The sequence below is a fragment of the Abramis brama genome (assembly GCF_963993115.1).
Source record: "Abramis brama genome assembly, chromosome: 13".
In the NCBI taxonomy this organism is placed as follows: Eukaryota; Metazoa; Chordata; class Actinopteri; order Cypriniformes; family Leuciscidae; genus Abramis; species Abramis brama.
The window spans coordinates 29,802,429-29,821,867 of NC_139975.1; positions in this window are offsets into that span (position 1 = coordinate 29,802,429).

Here is a 19,439-nt window from a genome sequence, read left to right on the forward strand (position 1 = left end):
AACTCTTTATTGTGATGCTCCCAAACAGATATTCTCCTGACTATAAGTAACTCAACTATATCTCAACTTATTCTAACCCTACCAGTCCACTAATAGTCTACTAACAATAATGAGAGTTTACTTTACACACTCTGACTCTCATAAGCGAGTTAGTGGACATGCAGGTGCGACACTACTCTAGTCAACAGCACGTTCAAAAGGGCCATCAAAATAGTACTACCAAATTATGACTTAAAAACGTTTTAAGTATTACATTAAAAAGGCGTAATTGACAAAGATTGTAATTCTGAATTAAGTAATAATTATGACTTAAACAGTTGAAATTATGACTTAAAAAGTTGAAATTAAAATTATGACTATGCGTCATAATTATGAGATGGAAAATTTAAATGATGACATACTAAATTGAAATTATGATAGATAAAGTAAATATTCCATAGTGAAATTTTCTGAATTCAATATAATTGTATTTGTGAAAATGATTCAGTACTGAAACAGCATTTATGAGTTTTTACATATCTTCTGCTTGTTTCTGCAGTTCGTGTAGGCCTCTAAGACTATGAATAACTAAAAATGATTATTGATGAACTTGAATAACTTGAATTTTATTGGCAATATAAAAAAAATTGTCTTCCCATACCGGGAGTCAAACCTGGGCCGCCTGGGTGAAAAGCAGGAATCCTAACCGCTAGACCATATGAGAGATGTTGATACTGCCCCGGCTCATTTGAAAGGCTGCACTGCACGGTACAGTATAATGATGGATCATAGTTATGCAGGAGAAGGAATACTCGTCACCAAAAAGCAAAAATTTAATTTATCGGGATGTAAATAAATATCGGGATAGCTTTTCCCAGGTGGAAAGAGCTAATGAAAGGGTGCCTGCTTTCTTCTCGACAGGTAAGTCGAAGTTACGGTCTAAATGACAAGCTTTTTTGTATTGCTTGGCTGTGTAAATCATTATATAGGCAGCATAACGGTAGAACATGTATAGTTAAACTCGATGATGTGCTACCGCATTTGAAAAAGCGAGGCGCTAGAGAGCACTATTCGTTTAAATGCAAAATAGAATTTCACCGCTAGATGGGAGAAATTCTTTTGGGAGGACTAACTTGTAGGCTCTTTAACAAAAAAAAAACAAAAAAGCCTACAAAATCGAGGAGGTCAAAGAGCATGCTTCCTGCTATAGCTCTACCCAAATACTGTTCATGCAGCCACCAGACAGATTTTAAACACCGGATTTAAACCTCTACATATATTTTGAGTAGATAACCGATAGTATATTCTCAGAAATGTTTCCGCACTGATTAAGGATAGTTCGGGAGATACAAGTAAAAATGATCTTATACGTGTAATAGATCATAGCTACCAGTAAGATCATGCTTTGAAGACGAGTAAAATTAAATATTCGCTGTTGTAACAAACATGTTGTATGGACAAAAATACAGTTTGAAATATTTTGTATAAATAAGATTTAAGATGCCTAAGTACACTTTTTTAACAATCTAAAGTTTTTGAACAGACGATGTTTAGTAAAAATAATACACAAGTCTTCTAAGAAGATAAATAGAAGATATGATTTTAATAAAACTTTAAAGATTTGACTTAAACAGTCTTTTAATTTTAAAATATCTCATTTAAACTTTTAAGGTTATGCTTTTAAATGAATTTAGTATAAACTCTGGATGTACTCTGGAACGCAGACTAGATTTACTGTGACATTGTCACCCTATATCCTGAAGCTTCAGTTCATTCACCTCTCTGGAAATGCAAGTTTTTTATTTATATATTTATTTAGCTAAAACTTTGTTTACATTTTATTAAATTATTTATTTACTTATTTCATTTTTGAAAATGTACAAATGTAGTTTTCTGTGATGGTTGTGTTTAGGTGTAGGCCTACGGGATTGAATATGCAGTTACGGTACAAAAATCATTATGGATATGGAAAGCCCCCACCATAAAAATTTAAACCCCACATGGGCAAAAAATGCTGATTGAATCTTTTCATATAAATGAGATTTAAGACGCCTAAGTACAGTTTTTCAACCATCTAAAGTTTTTGAACAGATATTGTTTAATAACAATTATAATTTATGTCACCGTTAAACAAAATCATTACAGTAATCTTCTAAAAGATAAATAGAAGATGTCTATGTATTCAAACTTTAAAGATTTAAACAGTCTTTTAAAAGATCATATTTAAACTTTTACGATTATGCTTTGAAATAAATTCAGAAAGATGGCGACACGCTAATTTACCGGAACCTGTCTCACACACACACACACACACACACACACACACACGTACAGACACACACACACACACACACAGCAAGACAAGTAGTTAGGGTAAACCCCCACAAACAGTCATATACTTAGCAAAACATCACAAACAGCCATATACTTAGCAAATATTGCATTATACAAACAAACCCATGTACAAGATACAGAATATTGTAAGTGAATTGACATTACATTTGAGATTGAACATTTCAAACATTTCAAACATTCTACAAACAAACCTATGTACATGATAGTGTGTGTGTGTGTGTGTTGTGCGTGTGTGAGAGAGAGAGAGGGCTGAAGTTGCAATTGCCATTGCATAAGCAGACCCATGTACAGGATACAGAAAGTGTGTGTGTGTGTGTGTGTGTGTGTGTGTGTGTGTGTGTGTGAGAGTGTCTGAGTGAGTGAGTGTCTGTGAGTGAGTGAGTGAGTGAGTGAGTGACTGTCTGTGAGTGAGTAAATGAGTGTCTGTGAGTGAGTGAGTGTCTGTGAGTGAGTGAGTGTCTATGAGAGAGAAAAGAGAGATTGTTCTCCACATCACACGCTTCTGACACAGAGAGTCCTACTCTTCTCACAGGTCTTCACACCAACATGATGTGCAGATGTAGGAGCTGTATCTGTAAAATAACTAACAATATGGTCTATTAACAAAATGAGTGTGGGACAATTTTGTGGTCCAATAAAAGGTTGAGTCAATTACCTTAGCTATCCAGAAGTTAGTGATGGGCTTCTTTATTCTATTATGAAGTGAGAGGATAACAAAAAACAACAGCAGTCAATCATTGGGATTAAGAAATAATTAGAATTTTTGTATTGTTAAATGATTACCTTCTCTCTTTTGTGTCTCTGTCCCTTCCTTTCTCTCTTCCTCATCCCTCTGTTTCTTTTCCTCCTCATGCCTGTTTTTACTCTTTCTCTCCCTTGTCTTTCTTTCTCTTTCTTTTAGATTGCCTGCCTGTATGGTGCTTTTCATTATATCAGTGGAGTAGATAAATCCACTCAACTTAAAGAAGTTCTCCATGTAGGAGAATCTCTCCCTAGTCTTGACCAGGGCAGTATCAACTAGGTGTAAGAATACAAGACACCTAGTATCAACTAGGTGTCCTCTTCTGAAATGTTCCTCTGCAGTTGAAGTAGTCTCCTCTGTGCCCTCATAGTCAAACTGCCTTTTTGTTTTTTCTGCCGAATGTCTGCCCAGATCATCTCCACCTCAATCTTCTCTGCAAATTCCCTGGCATCTATTTTGGTGACTGTGACGGCCCGAGTGGTGGCCGCACAAGAGCGGTAATGTGGATGCATACACGCGCACACACATGCACACACGCCAACATGCATACATTTACACAAAGGCTATACATTTAAGAATACTCTTTATTTAAACTTATTTTGTCATTCATATTCATTTGTTTCAGTATAATGATGGATCATAATAATCACACAAAACAAACAATATTAATTATTTATTTATTGTTAGGTTTTCACATGTTTACGTTTACAGCACATTTTATATACATTGTTACTGATTTGAAGTGCACACAAATTAGTTACATTGTATATGTTACTTATATTTGTTTCTATTTTGAGTTAAGTTTACCGTGATGAACTTCAGACATGGGCCGCTGCAGCCGCATCCTGGCGTAACAAGGATTAGAGTCCGGGCAGGAACAGAGAATTTAAGCGTTATTGGTTCCGCCCGAACATACCATTTGCTGGAATTGCCCGGGGGAGGAAGAAACGTTAATGTCTTTATCAATTGATTTATTTAGTTGTATATTTATGATATTTGATAATATTTTGCTTTTCTTATCTTTATGTACTATATACATTTGTTTGATTTGATTTTGATTTACTTATGGTTATATGTTGAGTGTAAAGTTGAATTGTTTCCCCTCTTAATTTGTAATGGGCCCATCCTTTCCTTTATAAACTGTTGCTTTGTTCATTTGAGCAGGTCAGTTTTAGTTTGTTTGGTTGTTTTTTTGTCTAGCTGTTTTGATCTCATTTTCTGTTGGTTTATTTTTGTTGTATGAAAGTTATGAGTTTGTAAAGTTAATTTTTTTCTTGGGTTCAAATAAAGACCCATTTTTTGTGCAAAGCTTGTGTTCCTTGTTCTTGGCTTCTCGGTCCCTCACATATGGTGGCAGCGGTGGGATATTTCAGTCAGTCAAGGACACAAAGCTGTGTTTTGTTTTTTCTGCCCCTCGAGGCTGTGTTTTTTTTTTCCCCTGTTAATATGAGTCGTACCTTAAAGAAAGGTGGTCCTAAGGCTCCTCCCTTGCAGCAAGAGGAAGAAAAGGGTGAGGAGGACCAGGACATGGTTGAAGGAGCTGAAGGAGGCGAGGCAGTGGGAGACAGAGAAGTTTCGGTGACTGAGTTGGCAAATCTGCTTCGAGCCCATATGGCCAGGACGGAAGGCCGGGAGACTGTAAGACAGCAGGAGCAGGCGGATCAGGAGCGACGGTTTAAGGCTCTCCAGCACCAGTTCGGGCTTTTGCAAATAGAAGTCCAAGCACGCACCTCTCCGAATCTTCACTTATCTGATGTTGACCGGGAGTCCCGGGAAAGGCCTAATGTGGATCCTTTAGATTCTGATGGAAACTCCGTGACTTCAGCTCATCAGCAGAGTTTTAATCAGGTTGGGAACAATATAGGCCCACCATTATCTCAGATACCTCGATTGGAGAAGCTGAGTGACGCTGATGATGTAGAACACTTCCTTGTGACTTTTGAAAGGATTGCTGTTGCTTGTAGGTGGACTAAAACTGATTGGGTTTGGCATTTAATCCCTTTGCTGACGGGTAAAGCAAGAGCAGCTTATGTCAATATGGATGTGAATGAGTCTACTGACTATGACAAAGTGAAGTATGCTATTCTAAAGAAATATGATGTTAATGCTGAAACTTATCGACAAAAGTTCCGTTCCTTATCAGTAGATCCATCGGAAAGTCCCATAGAGCTTTATAACCGGCTCAAAGAACTCTTTGGAAAGTGGGTCCAGCCTAAGAGGAAACAGATGGAGGAGGTGAGTGAGATCATCATTCTGGAGCAATATCTTAGAATGCTGTCCCCTGAACTCCAGGTGTGGATTCGAGAGAGAGATCCCAGAACCGCAGCAGAAAAATAAATCACTCTATATAGTTTGCTCAGTTGTTGAGTAATGGTTTTGCTAAAATATCAAAATTAATATCTGGAAACTACAATAAGGAGCAAATTGCTCTATTGGTAGATGTATAGAACGTTTTTCTGCTGTCCTTTTTTTAAATTTATTTTTATTTATTTTTAGAGCCAGAGGAAAGAGTAAGCCGTGGGCTTGGGAATCTGTCAATGACCGCCGTTCTCTTGACATGCCTCACTTTCAGCAAAGGAAGGTGGAGGGGTCTGGTAAGCCCTACATGGGGAAACCTGTTTCAGCCAAACTAAATTTTTCACCTAAACGACCTCCCATATGTTACCTGTGTGGTCAAGAAGGGCACACTAAACCGAATTGTCCAAAGATCTCAGTTCAGCTTACCCAGCTATGTTTTGTACCAAGGAGGGATGTATCCAAATCCCCAAGCTCTTTGAGAACTACAAATGTGGAGATAAATGGTGAGAAATTGACTGCTTTGATTGACACCGGCAGTGATCAGACTCTGGTAAGAAGAAAGTTCATATCACCCTCTTTGATCAGCACAGTCAACAAATTACCTATTTGCTGTGTACATGGAGATGAGAGACTGTTACCTACCGCCAATGTTTGTCAAAATAGAAGAACAGACTTACCTGGTGAAGGTGGGGGTGGCTAATAACTTGTCTTTTCCTGTGATTCTGGGCCGAGATATACCAGTGCTGTTGGAGTTGTTGCACCCGACTCGACAGTGTAACGTGGTGGTGACCAGAGCAAAGGCCAACCAGTCAGAGGGGATTGAGCACCAACTAAGTACTTTACCTTTCTTCAATGCAGAGATTGAGACCGGGGTGTTGAAGAGGAGAAAGACTAGAAGAGAAAAAAGACAAGAAAAGGTAAAATATGCCGCTCATACAGTGTCTGAAAATATGGCCTGTGACTTACCTGTGAACTTCCAGGTGCCCACCAACATCATTCAGATGCAGCAGGAAGATGCTACTCTCACAGGGTGCTTTGCTAGAGCTGCAGAGGTAAGAGAGAAGCCTCTAGAGGACAGTACAGCCAGATATGTGATAACGAAGGGAATACTCTATCGAGAGATCGGGGTCCAGAAACAACTTGTGGTTCCACAGTGTGTTCGAGAGATGGTGTTACATCTAAGTCACTCGATTCCTTGGGCTGGCCACCTGGGGAAAAACAAGACTACTGCAAGAATCAAGAAATGTTTTTTCTGGCCCGGTTTGAAAGTAGATGTGGCCCAATTTTGTAAAAGCTGTCCTGTTTGTCAGAAGGTTTCCCTCAGACGTCCGTCAAGAGCACCACTACAACCACTTCCTATCATTGGTACTCCGTTTGAGAGGCTTGGAATGGATGTCGTTGGTCCAGTGGAGAGGAGTCGCTCAGGGAACCGTTTCATGCTGGTAATAACGGATTACTCCACCAGATACCCAGAGGTATTTCCGTTAAGATCTGTGAAGGCGAAACCTGTAGCTACTTCCTTGGTCCAGTTATTTTCCAGGGTCGGATTTCCAGCAGAAATTCTAACCGACCAGGGCACTAATTTCATGTCTACCTTGTTGAAGCAGGTCTACCAGCTCTTAGGAATTAAGAGTCTGCGTACTACTCCCTATCATCCCCAAACGGATGGGTTGACTGAGCGATTCAACCAGACTTTGAAGCAGATGTTAAGGAGGTTTGTCAGTGAGACTGGTCAAGACTGGGATCAATGGTTGCCCTATCTTCTATTCGCTTATCGGGAAGTCCCTCAAGCTTCTACAGGCTTTTCTCCTTTCGAGCTGTTGTATGGCCGTGATGTCAGGGGCCCATTGGCTCTGCTCCAGGAGATGTGGGAAGGGAGTCCTGGAAAGAAAGAGCCCACCAGTGTTGTCGCCTATGTTCTGCAAATGAGGGAACGGTTACAGAAGATGACTGTTTTGGCTCAGAATCACTTGGCGGAAGCCAGCGGAAAGCAGAAAACCTGGTATGACCCCCTGGCTCGAGAAAGAGATCTGGAGGTCGGTAAAAAGGTACTTGTCATGTTGCCTAGTCGAGAGAGTAAACTGCTAGCAAAATGGCAGGGTCCTTACGAGATCAAGAAACGCCTGGGTCCTACGACTTATGAAATCAGTATGCCGGGTCAAGATCGATCTAGTCGGATCTTGCACGTTAACCTGTTGAAAGAGTGGGTTCCTCGTCCTGAAAAGTCACAGTCACTGATGATTCGCTGTATTGAAGAGGAAGAATCCGATGAGCAGTATCTGCCGCAGCCAGTTCCTGGGGACATAGGGTTAGATCATCTAACAGCTTCCCAGCGGTCACAGGTACAAGTTCTCTTCACTTCGAAGGTATTTTCTGAATATCCTGGGTTTACCAACTGGATTGAACATGGTGTAGTACTGAAACCTGATGCTGTCGTGAAACGCCAGAGCTATAGGATACCTGAAAGATTCCAGGTGACCTTGCAGGAAGAGGTAGACCTTATGCTCCGCTTGGGCATTATTGAGCCTTCGAACAGTGAGTGGTGTCACCCCATAGTCCTTGTGCCAAAGAAGGATGGGAGTATAAGGTTCTGTATTGATTTTCGATATCTGAATTCAGTATCACAGTTTGATTCCTACCCTACTCCTCGCATAAGTGACCTAATTGATCGGTTGGGCCAATCCAAATATCTCACAACAATGGACCTTTCCAAAGGCTATTGGCAAATTCCACTGACTCCATCCTCGCGGCCCTTGACTGCATTCAGAACACCAAGGGGCCTTTTCCATTTTAAGGTGTTACCTTTCGGCCTTCATGGGGCCGTGGCGACGTTTCAGAGGTTAATAGATCAAGTATTACGTGGTTTACCTTTTGCTGCTGCATATCTTGACGATATTGTCATTTACAGCAACACCTGGGAGGAACATGTGCAGCATCTCAGAGAAGTCTTGCAGCGTCTTCAGAATGCCGGCCTAACTGTCAACCCCACCAAGTGTGCTATAGCTAAACAAGAGACCGAATACTTGGGCTATGTCATTGGCCAGGGTGTTGTGCGACCACAGGTGAAGAAAGTTCAAGCCTTGGAGAAGTGTGTGGTGCCCCAGACACGTAAAGACCTGCGCTCATTTCTGGGTATGGCTGGATTTTACCATCGCTTTGTCCCTAACTTTTCCAGCAGGGCTGCTCCATTAACTGACATGGTGGGGGCACGTTGCCCGAACCAATTGCAGTGGACTGAGGAGAGATCAAAAGCCTTCCGGGACATCCAGGGAGCTTTGACAACTAGTGCTGTGCTACACAATCCTGATTTTAGTCGTCCTTTCATTGTACAGACTGATGCCTCTGAGAGGAGAGTGGGAGCCGTTCTATTGCAAGGACCACCAGAGAGCCGACAGCCAGTGGCTTACATCAGTCGTAAACTGTTTCCAAGAGAAGTACGTTATTCAACGGTGGAAAAGGAGTGTTTAGCCATAAAGTGGGCATTGGATTCCTTACGATACTATCTATTAGGCCGTGAGTTTACCTTGGAGACTGATCATAAAGCATTGCAGTGGTTGGAGAAAATGAAGGATTCTAATGGAAGGATTACAAGATGGTATCTCGCCATGCAGCCCTTCAGATTCAAGATACAACACGTTTCTGGTAAAGTCAGCGCTACTGCTGATTATCTCTCCCGCTCTACTGGCGAGATTCCTGAAGGGGGGGGAAATGTGACGGCCCGAGTGGTGGCCGCACAAGAGCGGTAATGTGGATGCATACACGCGCACACACATGCACACAAGCCAACATGCATACATTTACACAAAGGCTATACATTTAAGAATACTCTTTATTTAAACTTATTTTGTCATTCATATTCATTTGTTTCAGTATAATGATGGATCATAATAATCACACAAAACAAACAATATTAATTATTTATTTATTTATTGTTAGGTTTTCACATGTTTACGTTTACAGCACATTTTATATACATTGTTACTGATTTGAAGTGCACACAAATTAGTTACATTGTATATGTTACTTATATTTGTTTCTATTTTGAGTTAAGTTTACCGTGATGAACTTCAGACATGGTCCGCTGCAGCCGCATCCTGGCGTAACAAGGATTAGAGTCCGGGCAGGAACAGAGAATTTAAGCGTTATTGGTTCCGCCCGAACATACCATTTGCTGGAATTGCCCGGGGGAGGAAGAAACGTTAATGTCTTTATCAATTGATTTATTTAGTTGTATATTTATGATATTTGATTATATTTTGCTTTTCTTATCTTTATGTACTATATACATTTGTTTGATTTGATTTTGATTTACTTATGGTTATATGTTGAGTGTAAAGTTGAATTGTTTCCCCTCTTAATTTGTAATGGGCCCATCCTTTCCTTTATAAACTGTTGCTTTGTTCATTTGAGCAGGTCAGTTTTAGTTTGTTTGGTTTTTTTGTATAGCTGTTTTGATCTCATTTTCTGTTGGTTTATTTTTGTTGTATGAAAGTTATGAGTTTGTAAAGTTAATTTTTTTTCTTGGGTTCAAATAAAGACCCATTTTTTTGTGCAAAGCTTGTGTTCCTTGTTCTTGGCTTCTCGGTCCCTCACAGTGACATTGAATCCGTGCTCCCTGAAATCTTGGAGGAAGTCTATGACTGCAGAGATTTCCCTCTTCATGGTCTCAATGCTCACTTTGGGGCCCTGTAGGATCTTACTAACTTTGTTGATAATGTACAATACATTGTACCACACCACACAACTTACCATAAATGGCCATTTCTTCAGTTCCCGACAGAGGCTTGAAGCACTGGATGCACACTCTGAATCACTCTTTTCTATGGCGAAGTCATGTAAAGCCTCCAGGGCATTCAAAATGTCTGGAAGCTGATACCGTACAGCTTTTACAGCCCCCACACGGCATTCCCATCTGGTGGTTGACAAGGCCTTGATGGTAAAATCCTTCACATTCACCTGGAGAATGGCCCACCGTTGAACAGAGCCACTAAAAAGATTGTAGAGTCTCTTTAACACACCATAGAAGTTGAGGGATATTGTGGAGGATTTGGCAGCATCCCCAATGACCAGGTTCAGTGTGTGACTTCCACATGGGACACAGAGGGCTTTGGGGATGAGGTCAAGGACCCTCTTTTGTACACCCTGCTTTTTTCCCTGCATATTACTGCCATTGTCGTAAGATTGACCACGGCAGTCAGAGATATCCAGGAGCAGTGTTTCCAGATGTCCAAGGAAAAGTTTGAGTAGGCCTTTGCCAGTTGTGTCTTCTGCCAAAAGAAAGCCTACAAAATGCTTGTGGATGGACATGCCTTTGTGGAGCTCACAATTAACTATGCGCATGACCACAGACAGCTGTTTATTGTGGCTGATGTCAGGTGTGCAATCCATTATGACAGCATAATATTTGGCCCTCTTCACTTTTCAACAATGGCATCAAGGGTGCTCTTTGCCACATGTGATATCAATTCATTCTGGATGTGCTTACTCAAATAAGTGTCTGACAGCTCTTTTTCTTGGATTCTTCTTAAATGTTCTTTCATAAAAGGGTCAAATTTTGCCATCAGCTGTACTTGTCCTAGGAAGTTTCCATTGCCATGCTCATATAATTTATCTGTATGCCCACGAAAAGCAAGATTTCGCTCAGCTAGATTATAATTAATATAATTATAATTATGGCAAGCAATCTTTTTAAAATATTTCTCCATCTCTCAATTTCTGCCATCATTGCATTTTGGTTCAGCTGATCAATGGCTGTGCCTGTCTGAAGTCTTTGGGTAAGTGTGTGCCAGGACTCCATTTGAGACGGGGGACTCAATTGGTTCAAATTGATACGGTTGCACAGATGTGTCCTCAGAGACTCCTGCTGCCATTCTTTCTCCAAAATATACCCTCAACTGTTGTCAAGGCACCACTCCACGTGTGTTGTGTCAAAACGCCCCACAGAACAGAGGGGCGGGGTGAGCAGAGCTCATTATCATTTAAAGACACATGGACTTAAATGGCGTGCTGAAAACAGAGCTGTTTTTGACCAGGTAAAATTGGTGTTTTCTTACAATACTAATGAGAGTTTTTAATTAAAGTACATTACAAACTTTTCATTTAGACCCTAAAGAATCATATTAACTTGTACAAAAATGGCATTATATGACCCCTTTAAGATATTAATGTTTTTCTCAAAATTAAGGGGCAAATGCTCCCCACAGAACAATTTTGAAGGGGCAAATCCTCTTCGCTCTGAAGCGAAGTCTTGAGGCTTGAAAGGTGGTGCTCTTGGGTTGAGAGGCCTGTGATCCCCTTCTTGCCACTTCCAGGTTAGTACATACTCCTCCTCTGAGTCACTCTCTGAGTTTACTGGAAGTGGTCTTTTCTCTCAGTTTGTTTTATCCCCTTTTGATGTATTCCGATTGTTTTGTGAGTGAAGTCGATCAGGTTTCTCCCTTTTCAGGGACAGAAAGTCACAGGACAGGAGAAGATTTCTGTGAATGACACGACTTTTCCGTACCCGCTTTCAGGTCTCACCTCACATATAGGACTTTCAGCATGTTTTCTCTCCTTAACCATATGTACTTGATCTTCCCAGTATGACCGTATCTTTCCTGGACCTTCCATAGGAGTCAAATTACAGATCAGGACCCTGTCACCAGGCTGAAGATCTCTCCCCTGAGCCTTCTGATCATAGTGAGCTTTCCCACGGGCTGCTACTTTTGAAGCAGTCTTTGCTGCAATTTGGTACACTTCACTCATCCTTTCCTTCCAACGAGACACATAGTCCTGGTAAGTGCCAGACACTTCATCCGCCTTTAGGATCAGTCGGGGGGCCAGTTCTCTTCTGGCGAACAGTGTATGATTATGATTCAGGCAGCATTATGGGTCAGAATTCAGATTGGACTGGAACATTCAGAATATTATCCAGTTCCATCTGGTTGAAGATCGGAGTGATGACTCGGGTATGGAAACGAATTTGTTGAGGATCAGTGCCGATGGCTGTCGTGTCGATGAGGCCTTTACTGACACTTCAGGGATGCGTTGTGGTCGTGTCTAGGCTCTAAAACAGGATTTCAAAAAATTAGAATATTACATGAAATCACACAGTAATTACACAGTGATACCATGGTCATTGAACCAGGTTTTGGTTATTTTGGCAGTGTGGGCAGGTGCAAATCCTGTTGGAAAATGAAGGAAGCATGAAGTGCTCTGAAAATGTCCTGGTAGACGGCTGCGTTGACTCTGGATTTAATAAAGCACAGTGGACCAAAGTCCTCTTTTCTGATGAGAGCAAATTTTGCATCTCATTTGGAAACCAAGGTCCCAGAGTCTGGAGGAAGAATGGAGAGGCACACAATCCAAGATGCTTGAAGTCCAGTGTGAAGTTTCCACAGTCTGTGTTGGTTTGGGGAGCCATGTCATCGGCTGGTGTTGGTCCACTGTGCTGTCCACTCAACGCAGCCGTCTACCAGGACATTTTCAGAGCACTTCATGCTTCCTTCAGCAGACAAGCTTTATGGAGATGCTGACTTCATTTTCCAGCAGGATTTGCACCTGCCCACACTGCCAAAAGAACCAAAACCTGGTTCAATGACCATGGTATTACTGTGTAATTACTGTGTGATTTCATGTAATATTCTAATTTTTTGAAATCCTGTTTTCGTGGGTTTTATGAGCTGGAAGGCCAAATTATGTACAAATAAACAACTAAATACTTGAAATTGTTTAAGTTGTGGGCCCTGAATCTATAATCTATGGAAGTTTAACGTTTTGAATGGAATTATGGAAATAAATAAACTTTTCCATGATATTCAAATTTTTTGGAAAGGGTCTGTACATCATGCATTGAGGTCGTGTCTACACGCAGGTCCAGCATCTTATCTGGATACTGCCCAGATCCAGCTGACTAGATCATGCGTTGTGGTCGTGTCTAGGTGCGGGTCCGGCTGATTACAGTAAACCTCGGAATAAACAGAAAGACTAACATTAGCGTAGATGCCATTCTTCTTATGATGTAACAAGTACATCGGGTGTTATACACTGTTAAAAAAAAACTGTGAAATTTACGGTATTTACGGCCTTTTATGTTTTACGGGATTTAAATTTACGGGCAAAAAAACACAATGTAAAAAAAACCCTGTGAAATTTACGGTAAAAAACGTCAGCTTGGTTGCCAGTATTTTACCGTAAAAAATATGGTAGAAACCTTACTTAAAAAAAATAAATAAAAAAATAAAATAAACATTCAGCAGGATTTAAATGTGTGGTAAAAAAAACATCAGCTGTAGTTCCTAGTACTTTACCATAAAAAATACAGTAGGAACCTTTTAGTTTTCACGGGACAACCGTTATATTACATAAACCGATAAATGTTATCATTAAATTTCACTAAAGTATTAAAGTCTGCTTTATATCTTTGTAATATACTGATAACCATCATAATAACACAAGTGGTAAAAAAGAAAAGCACATGATGATTTAAGTATACCATTAGTTTTCCACAAACTGAGGCTCATGTTAATATTTAGAAGGTCATAAACATTCATTAAACAATATATGATGTAATATAAACCCCAAATGTATAAAACTGATAACAAAAACCAAGAAGAAACATAATTATTTAAATGAAATAGCATCAAATGTGAAGTGTCACACAGGGATTTCTGGGAATGTCCATTTAGAGAAACAACAGGAACAGAAAAAAGAGACGAGCAGAAACACAAGAACTACAACTGACTTCAGCCACAGCCTAAGATGAAATCAACTGAAGATAAAAAACATTAAATCTGTGAAATCTCAGCAGAGGAGGATTAAACAACTCCACAAACAGCATTACCAGCTTCACTTATTACTAACCAAACTGACTTTATTTCTGTCAGACGTCTACAGTTCTGTTTGAGAATTAACAGAGGTTTAGATGTTGATGATTTATTGTTTCATTTGAAGTCACCATGATGGAGATCAGTGACTGCTTTAGTTGGGCTCTTGACCCTTGACTTTCTGACTTTAGTTTTTCTCTGCCTGCTGTAACTCTGTGTTTATAAGGCATATTGATTATGGCTTGGAAATCAGAGAGAAAATGAATCATGTGATGTTGGTTGTATATCAGTGATGGCAATCACCATGTTTGATTCACTGAGCTCTTAGAGTCTTATCTTTGATTATATGTGTTATTAATTTTACATTATTGATTGTAGTAGCCCTATGATTCTACAGCATGTGATCCATCATTGCTGTGATAATCAGAAGAATTTTTAAAACATTGTGTACAATAAAGGTTTGAACTGCTGTATCTTTCAGATAAAAGTGCAGTGCACTTGATGGAGCCTCCAATCAAAACTCATCAGTATCTCCCAGCATGCATTGCAGCAGGAATACATTATGCTGAATTGCCTTAGTATTTTCTTTTATTATTATATCTGCTTTTATTTTTGATGTTGTTTTTGTTGCAGCTTTTTAGTAGCTTGTTTTGTGATGTTCAGAATTTTATCTGATTATTGTGTTGATTGTCACCGTTGTTGAGATTCATACGCTGAATCTTGATGTCTGTGTTGGTTTAAATCAAGCAGTAGTTCAAAACCTTTTTTCTACACCATGTATTTTTAAAGTTCTTCAGATTATGTGTTGCTCGCTGCTGGCTTACAGAGATATTATACTCAATAATATGAAATATTTATTTTTAATATTACAATTAATATTATCACTTTATTCATAAAGTGAGAGATAAGACTCTTTATGAGATCAGTGAATCAGGCCACAATATGATGAATATGTCATCATTAACCTGCCATCATCAACTGGTCACATTTTCTCTCTGATTTTCATGCCATAACGTTTCTGTTATTGTTTGTGTAACTGTTACCACACAGTTAAGGCAGTCAGAGTAAATCTAAAGTTAAAAAGTCAAGGGTCAAGAGCTCAACTAAAGCAAACACTCATCTCCATAATGGTAACTTCAAACTTTATTATTTTCAATAAAACATCAACGTCTGAACCTCTGGTAATTCTCAATAATTAGATTACAGGAAACCACAGCTGGCAGGTTTTTATTTTTTATTTTTTATATAAAAGTTCAGTTCAATGTTCAATGCCATAAAACCTAAAATATTACTACCGTATTTTTTACGGTAAAGCACTTGCAAGCTGCTAGTTTTTTACCGTAAACTTTAGTTCAGTGCCATGAAAGCAAAAAAAAATTCTACCGTATTTTTTATGGTAAAGTACTGGCAACCACAGCTGCCAGTTTTTTTCCGTAATATTTAGATCACTGCCATAAAACCTAAAATATTACTACCATATTTTTTACGGTAAATCGCCTGCAACCAGCTGCCAGTTTTTTACCGTAAACTTTAGTTCAATGCCGTAAAACATAAATATTTATACCGTATTTTTTACGGTAAAGTACTGGCAACCAGCTGCCAGTTTTTCACCGTAATTTTTAGTTCGATGATGTAAAACTTTGTAAAATTAGTAAACATTTGCTACCGTATTTTTTACGGTAAGGTACGGTAAATGCAACGGTAAGTTTTTTTTTTATAGTGTACTTCCAAAATCCGTACATTTAACAGTATATTAATGTAAAATTACATGAAATGTCCCGTGAGAGCTATTACAGTTTTTCACTGTATATAGTAAGGGTACATACCGTTAAGGAATTAACTTTTTTTTTTCGTTGCTTTTTTACAGTTTTTTACAGTTAAAATTACGAACATTTTTTACAGTGTAGGAAGTGTTCCCGGTTCTGGCTGACCTAATTAATGCAGCCTAATAATGATTTAACTGATTTGAATAATAGGAATGTATAATTTTCTACGTGTTGCCAGCTTAAAGAGATGTCTTTTTAGTCTAGATTTAAACTAACAGAGTGTGTCTGCTTCCCGGACAATGATAGGAAGACTGTTCCAGAGTTTAGGTGCTAAATAGTAAAAGGATCTACCGCCAGCAGTAGATTTTGATATTCTAGATATTATCAACTGGCCAGAATTTTGAGATCGCAATAGACGTGAAGGACTATAATGTGTTATGAGCTCGCTCAAGTATTGGGGAGCTAAACCATTTAGTGTTTTGTAAGTAATCAGCAATATTTTAAAATTTATACAATGTTTAATAGGGAGCCGATGCAGTGTTGACAGAACCTAATACAGTCATACTTCCTGGTTCTAGTAAGAACTCTAGCTGCTGCGTTTGGAACGAGACATGGCAGAGGAAAGAGCCGACTGGAAACAACACAATGCTGAGCAAGCCACCAGAAAAGTAAGGTCAGACAGATCAGGTAAAGGCAAAGGCGGAAGTCATAACATTGTCATACTTTCAGAAAGCAACATCAAGCTGTTAACCTTTCCTGTAGTTCTGCGGAAACATCCGTGTGATGCTGTCATAGACACTGGTAGCTCATATTCCCTGATTCAAGAATCCTTGTAGAGGAGATGGAAAGATAATGTTAAGACCTGGAAATGCAGCAGGGGGCTGCATCAGTTGGGAATGTATATTGCAAGATAATACATACCCAGTGTGGCTGTTCATTATGAGGAATCAAGACCTATCATTTCCACTCATTCTTGGCCTTGGTTTCCTTGTGTCAGTTGGCTTAACTTGACTTCAACAGTTCTTCTTATTAATTTCCTGGACAGGAGTCACCACAATCTTTTTCTTGCTATCTCCAACCTGCCAGCATTAACATTCACTGTTCATTGTCAACTATACAAGTGTCAGAAAATACCATAACCATCATCAAGGATTTGGTGAGTCAAGCCGATATTTCATGTACTGAGAAGAGGCAACTGTGGTCTCTTATTGAACTGGCCCACTGTCTGTACCGATGACCTATGACAAACCTCCGTTATCAAACAGCAGATCATGACTAGTGATTCCATCCTGGTACGGAAAAGACCATACCCTGTACCAATCAACAAACAAAAATTCATTGATGAGGAGATTGAATCGATGTTGAACAAGGGGATAATATGGCCATCTACTTCACCATGGGCAGCTCCTATAGTCCTAGTTCCAAAAAAGATGGAAGTGTTTGTTTCTGATTATCGATTCTTGAATGCCAAAACCCCATTAGACAGATTCCCAATGCATCAAATACAGGACATCTTGGAGTCGATGTACGGAGCATCAGTATTCAGCACCTTAGATCTTACACTGACATCAGTGCAATTCATTCAAAACATATATTTACATTGGTCCAATGGAAAATTGTGATTTTCAGTTTATACCTTCTGTTTTCACTTTGCCTCAAAGTAAGTGTATCACTGAAAAAAATGATACTTTGGATTAACTTAAAACAATTGATGTAATTTTGTTACAGCTATTTTTTTTTTTTGATTTTCTCAAATCAAACCAAAATTTTAATTTTTTCCAACTCAATGTTTTACCTTAACCCAAAGTACACAGCAAAAACTCCAGTGTTAAATTAACACTCAAGAGTGTTAGTTAATGAGATAATTAAGTGATTAATTGAGTGATGATTGACCATTATTGAAGACACCTGATGTTAACAAGCAGAATCACTGAAGGAGAAAATCACAAATTGTAAGTTACCATTATAGTGATGGGTGTTTGCTTTAGTTGGGCTCTTGACCCTTGTATGTTTACTTTAGATTTTCTTTGGCTGTTGTATCTGAGTTATAACTCTCAGATGAACAAAAAAAAAAAAGTAATCTGATGGTGTTGGTTATGTTATGACAATCATCATTTGAACTTGATCACTGAACTCATTAAGACCCTTATTTCTTGTGTAGATTTATGTGTTGATTATAGAATAACTGTGATTCTGTGTAAATATTTCTTAAAAGTTGTTTTGAAAAAAACAAACAAAAAAAATCTTTTTTTTAGGCACATACAGACGTCAAGATTCAGTCTATGCATCTCAACAATGGTGACGAGCAGAATATTCAATTAGGAAAAGTAAATTACATAGACAATTCAGATCATAATTTATTCATACCGCAATGCATGATGGGAGCCATTAATGAGTTGTGATTGGTGGCAGCCACTGCAACATGCTTTATTATTGTCACCATTGTTGAGATTCATAGGCTGATTATTGATGTTTGTGTTTCTAAATAAATTCATTTGAAAGTCTTTTGATCAGATCAAGGTTTATTAAATATTTTGGATTATATGAAAAATACTGAAAATTATATGCTGTAGAATCACAGAGCTGCTGTCATTAACAAGTTAAACCAAACTATCTCAATAAGTTGTCTCAACATGATTATGTCAAAACATAACCAACACCATCAGATCACATTGTCTCTTTGTTCATCTGACTGTTATAAATCAATAACAGCAGACAAGCAAAATCTAAAATAAACATATAAGGGTCAATAGCCCAACTAAAGCAAACACCCATCACCATAATGGTAACTTACAATTTGTGATTTTCTCCTTCAGTGATTCTGCTTGTTAACATCAGGTGTCTTCAATAATAGTCAATCATCACTCAATTAATCACTTAAAACCTTTGTAAAAAATCACTGTCTTTTTTAGGATGTGATTTCTGAAGAAGGGATCAAAACAGAGGGGACCAAGGTGGAAGCCGTGAAGAACTTTCCCACACCAAGAAACTTAAAGGAAGTTCAACGCTTTCTCTGCCTTGCTGGATGGTATCATCGGTTCATTTCTCGTTTTTCAGAGCTCGCTGCTCCTTTACATGCTCTCAAGTGGAAGAATGCGCTGTGGAATTGGACTGATGAGTGCCCAAAATGCTTTTGAGAAACTGAAGGATGCTTTACAAAAGGCCCCAGTTCTTGTAGAACTGTAGAAATTCTTATATTGTTAAAAGCGCTATATAAATGAAGGTGACTTGGCTTGACTTGTACCGCCAGACCCTAGCAGACCATTTAAAGTACAGACTGATGCAAGCAACATCGGTTTGGGGGATGTTTTGACCCAAGAATCGGACCAAGGTGAACGTGTCATTGCATATGCATCACGTCTACTTCATGGAGCAGAGAAATCGTACTCCATATCGGGAAGGAATGTCTTGCTGTGGTATGGGCGGAGGAAAAATGGCAGAAGTATCTGGAAGACAGTTCCAAATTATCACAGATCATGCAGCTCTTTTCTGGGT